General features: G+C 47.1%; 1 long non-coding RNA gene across 1 annotated transcript; it reads right to left on the bottom strand.

The window, feature by feature from the left end:
• Positions 1-1,467: 1,467 nt before the first annotated feature.
• Positions 1,468-4,631, bottom strand: LOC145000288 (uncharacterized). The gene is made up of 3 exons (XR_013661183.1): positions 4,512-4,631; positions 3,604-3,666; positions 1,468-1,555 (listed from the first exon to the last, which is right to left on the bottom strand). It is a non-coding gene; the product is annotated as an uncharacterized LOC145000288 (long non-coding RNA).
• Positions 4,632-5,851: the final 1,220 nt, after the last annotated feature.

Here is a 5,851-nt window from a genome sequence, read left to right as displayed (position 1 = left end):
AACCAATCCATACCAATAATCACCTTGTTCCCACGCAATGGAATGGGAACCAAGTCTACCAGGTAACACTCCTCAAACAGTCGCAGAACACAATCTCGAAACACCATCGATGCTCGCACCGATCGATCGTCAGCAATCTCTACCTCTAACGGGCAATATAACTCGCCTGAAGTCTCATGAAATCTCTTGCTAAGAGCAAGAGAAACGAACGATCGGGATGCACCCGAGTCGAACAATACCTGAACTGGGATGCCGTTCACATGGAACGATCCTAATACACATGTATACACACGGAGCACATATCAATATCATAACAACGAAAAATAAAAGATAGAAGGAAGGAATCATACCCGTCACCACATCGGGCGCGGCGCGTGCCTCCTCAGCAGTCAACTGAAATGCCCGACTCCTCACCACTGGAGCCTCTGCCTTGCCCTGACGGCCATCCGTGATCCGCAGGGTCGCCGGAGCTGGCGCCTTCACTGGCGCTGAAACTGTCAACATGGGGCAATTGGCCTTCTTGTGGCCCCTCTGGTTGCAGTGGAAACACAGCAATTCCGATGTCTGAATAACTGTCGCAGGAGCAGTGCAATCCCTGCTGATATGCCCAAACTTGCCGCACTTGTAGCAGCCTGACGATCCCATCCTGCACGCCCCCTCGTGCGGCCTGCCGCACCTCCTGCAGCGGCTCGGACCCGACTGGCCTTTTGGCCTCCCATCTGATCCCTTGGGCTTCTTCCCCGAAGCCCCTAATGCCTGACCATCCTCAAGTTTCCGTTTCCGGATGTGCTCCAAATCTATCTCTCTCTCTCTAGCCCTGGCAATCATGGAGTCCAGGGTAGGGCAAGCCGAAAAGCTGACATGCTCCCGAATGTCAGCTCGTAGCATATCATGGTAACGAGTCCTCCTCATATCCTCGTCGCCTGCATACTGGGGCACCAATAAAGCCCTCTCCCGAAACTTGGCGGTGATCTCCGCCACGGTCTCCGTCGTCTGCCTCATGTCTAGAAACTCCCTGGCCAGCTGCTGAAGCTCGACCGCTGGCGCAAACTCTGCCCTGAACCTAGCCACAAAGTCCGAACAGGTCATTGCCTCGATAGTCGAGGCTCCCAACGAGTCACCCACTGACTCCCACCAATCTCGGGCCCGGTCCCGCAAACACCCTGCTGCGTACCTCACCTTCGACCCCTCGGGGCAGAAGCTGGTCAACTGGGCGGACTCAATATCCGCAATCCACCGCCTGGCGACAATGGGGTCCTTCACCCCATGGAAATCCGGCGCACCACTGCCCCTGAAGTCCTTGAAGGACAGTGTGCGAGATCCTGACTGGCTAGAGGCCAAGTCGCTCCTGAATGCCCGTAGGCGATCCTCCATCAACTCCACGATCCCTTCCTTGATCGACCCAAAGATGATGGGGGTCGACTCAAGGATGCCCCTAGTGATCTCTGACGTGATGAACTCATGTAGCCTCTCCTCAATCGGCTCGGTGCCAGATCCCGAACCTGACCCCTCTCCTGACCCGCCATCTGTCGGTCTCGGTCGAAGTACCACCATTCTGCAAAACATCACAATAATCATTAGTGGTACTGCTACTTTTTGAGGGATCTCAACTACTTACAGGTTCCTTGGTCTCGTCTTGGCCTTCCTCGGCTCGGGTACGGATCCTCTGCTTTCAGTAGTACGGGCCCATACTACCTTCCACATCTACCCGTACCTTCTCCGAGGAATTCCTCGACTCCACCAGCTCCCCTTTACTACTGCTACTCTCTGTTATTCTCATCCTAGGCTTGCCCTAGGGAAAACTCAAGTTCAACACGACTGGTCCTCAGCTGCTGTAGGTCTCCTTATAATGCCAGTTAGCCACCACCTAAACACCATCACATGTGATGAGGATTAGATAATCCTTCGAGTAAAAGATCCGTCCCAACAACGGTTGGACTCAAACAAGAGCTGCGCAATAGGGCCAGTTTCAGTAGTACGGGCCCATACTACCTTCCACATCTATCCGTACCTTCTCCGAGGAATTCCTCGACTCCACCAACTCCCCTTTACTACTGCTACTCTCTGTTATTCTCATCCTAGGCTTGCCCTAGGGAAAACTCAAGTTCAACACAACTGGTCCTCAGCTGCTATAGGTCTCCTCATAATGCAAGTTAGCCACCACCTAAACACCATCACATGTGATGAGGATTAGATAATCCTTCAAGTAAAAGATCCGTCCCTACAACGGTTGGACTCAAACAAGAGCTGCACAATAGGGCCAGTTCCAAGACTTTGGGATTATTCAACCCTGATTACATGTGGTGTGATGTGTTTACCTAGTGGCTCACTCCCATTACTCAGAATCCCACCAAGCACGAAGCAAGCAGCATTCAGATAAGGAAAAACAGACTCAAGCCAAAACTGTTCTTAGAACAAGAAACGACACTTAACATAGGATGCTAAGCTCATACTATCAGGCATAACCTAAACAGGCTATCCTACTGCTGTCTACTCAATTCTAGCATGCAATATTCAATAAGCTGTAGCAAATAAACAGGCACATAAGGCATCACTCCTAGATCCTTAGCCTATTCTAGCGTGCAGTATTCATAAAGCTGATAAACATAACATAAACTTGTATGGGTACTATGGGGAATACTTACTTGAGCTCGGCCGGTTGCGCACGTCACACACTTTGCTCCTTCTTATGACTCTTTTCCGGGTTTTAAAGAACAATTTCTTTTGGAAAATCTTTCAATCCCTCGATTTGAGTCCAAACACTCCCGAAGGTGTGTCCGAATCCCTCAAACCAGGGCTCTGATACCAACTTATAACGACCCAAATTTTTACGTCCGAAAATTTCATTTTTGAGGTATTATTTTAGAAAACATTAATAAATAAAAACATTGTTTGTTCACACCATAACACATCGCAGCCATGTTCTAAAAAGTCAAACCATACATCCCATCAAAATATCAGAGTACAATCCCAGTAAATCTCATAAATGCGGAAACCGAAGAGTGTGTGTATGACGTGCCGCTACCGCGCCGGCTCCTTCCCCTTCGATGCAGAGGTACCTGAAAACAAAACTGTAAACGTAAGCACAAAGCTTAGTGAGTTCCCCCAACGTACCGCATACCATACAAACACATAACATACGTACTGCCAGGCTATTCTGGGGTGCCTGACTACCCGGTACGGCCATTCTGGGGTGCCGACCTACCCATACGGCCATTCTGGGGTGCCGTCTTACCCGTGTCAAGCCATTCTGGGGTGCTGACTACCCATGTCAAGCCATTCTGGGGTGCTGACTACCCATCGGTCCTAACAACCGATCCTCGGGGAGTATTTCACCCCCTACTACTACGATCACATATAACATAACAAGCCAGCACGCATACATATCACCACGTACTGTCAGACGTATCTGGGGTGTCTGACTACCCTTCGGTCCTAACAACCAAACTCTACTACTATCACATACAACTTATCATGCTAGCATATAACATGTCAGGTAATAGCAACTTAGATGATATCACAAAGACAATCATCTATCATACATCTCCTACTGGTGGGTCGGCATTGTGGCCTTAGACCCACTGCTACTAGAAGGTAACTCACCTCAAAGTAGCTGCTGAACTGATCGGGAACTAACTGACTGCTGCTGCTCCGGGAGTCCTCCGGCTGCAATTCCCACAACATACTCAATCAAACATTGCTAACTGTCCTTTAGGTAAATGACCATTTTACCCCTGGTTTAGCCCTAAGCCAATGCTAGGGTCAACTTTCAGTTGACTCGACTCGCCGAGTGGATCACCACTCGCCGAGTCCCTAGCAAACCAATGTCCTGGGTCCCTGGTTCTACTCGTCGAGTCGGGCTATGACTCGACGAGTTCACCTTCTAACTGTCATACAACTCCTTCATCCTACTCGCCGAGTTGTATGAACAACTTGGCGAGTTCATCTTCATCCGATGAACACTTTATGCTAAGACTCGCCGAGTCTGTTCTTGATCTATGAAGATTGCCGTGGACTCGCCGAGTCCTAACATGGGTGAGTTCAGCTCCCAACTCACCGAGTCACCCCCTGTGACTCATGGCTCAACTCGACACATGAAGAAGGGACCAAATCGGTGACTCGCGACCAGACTCGCCGAGTCACCTATGCGACTCGCCGAGTCGTCGCCATGCACTCCTTAAATATACCGATTTGCTCGATTCCAGTCCATGCCATTCATAGATCTGGACTTCTAGGACACGAATCACACGTAAAGTTTCCAACTTTACGTGTGGATATTCACCAAAATGGATTATAGGGCTCAAAATGTCTCAAAAGGGGTAGATCTAGGGCTAACAAGCCTCATGGGGCCAAAAAGCTAACAGATCTGAGCTCCTGGAGCTCAATCTTGCATAGATCCAAAGGCCAAACGCCTTATTACGACATATAATGCACATACAAACTTGGGGAATTGACCAAGAAGGACCCAAATGAAGTTTTAAGCATAGAATCAAGGGGAAAACGGGTTATACCTCAAAGGAAATGTTGAAATAACACAAAGATGGCTGATCTCCTTCTCCTCTTCTTGATCTACTCCTCTTACTCCTCAAAACCTTCAAGAACACACCAAGAACACCTCAAACTCTCAAGGAAACAAGGGAAAACGATGTAGGGGGAGTTCTGGGGGTGAATGGGGACGAGTTGGGGCGGAATGAGAGTTTAAATAGGGTGCAAACCCTTGAAACTTAGGGTTTCATCCAGCAGCGGTGACTCGCCGAGTCCAGGATGTGGACTCGCCGAGTCGCCTACTTAAAACGTGTCCTGAGTCTCGTCCCTACTCGGCGAGTCGGACCCTATGACTCGCCGAGTCCAAGGTTAAATTAGGGCAATGCTCAAATAAAATTCACATACCGGAAACCAGGTGCTACATCTTCTTTGAGAAGAAAGAATTTCATTCTATAAAGGGTTTGAGGTTTTATGATTATTCCTCAACTATTATGCCCTATTAGGAGTTCCAAAAACATAGTTGTTTCCCTTAGTTAAAGGGATCGAGTTGGTGATGTTTCAACATATAGATGACATATTTGAAAAATCATTGGATCAACAATTGGATGAGGATGCGTTTCGATTGTGTCTCATGTACATGTTAGATATAGGTTTAATGGTCAATACTCTCATCGGTCCAACGAGGAGTTCCTTTCCCCTGTAGCCGATTTATAGGAGTTCAACATGTATAATTCCGTTTAATATTTTCACTTACTTTTTAATTGTCGTTTATTTTTGATGTACTTAATGGATTTAATCTGCGGCCACCTAAACGCATAGGGCTAGGGGTGAGAATTTTCGACACAAACTGTGACATGACACAAAACCGACATGAAAATAAATGGGCTTGGGTTGAGATTTTCGAACCACCAACCCGCCGAATAAACGGGTCGTGTTCGGGTTAGTAAATGACTTCACAGGTCAACCCATATAATTTATTATTATTATTATTATTATTATTATTATTATTATTATTATTATTATTATTATAATCATCATCATTATTTTAATTTTTGAAATGATATTATCGTTTTAAAGAAAGCTCCCCAAAGGTGGTTCATCATATAATATATTAGATTTAAGTTATTCTACTACTCCTATCAGCTTATGCATATCGCGCACCCTAAATCAACCGATCCTCAATATTACACAAATAACATATGGGTTCATGGGTCAACCCACCAACCCATGAACCCGAATCTGACACACGAACCTACAAACCCATATAATAAACATGTTGGATGGGTTGTATCTGTGTTGATATTTCAAAACCGCCCACCCGTGACCAGCCAAACCGCAACATGAATAATATACAAGTCGTTTATGG

Source organism: Lactuca saligna, chromosome 6 (genome assembly GCF_052625555.1).
Source record: "Lactuca saligna cultivar CGN05327 chromosome 6, ASM5262555v1, whole genome shotgun sequence".
NCBI classification, from domain to species: Eukaryota; Viridiplantae; Streptophyta; class Magnoliopsida; order Asterales; family Asteraceae; genus Lactuca; species Lactuca saligna.
The sequence above is the reverse complement of the archived record's forward strand: the minus strand, read 5'-3'. Positions and strand labels throughout refer to the sequence as shown.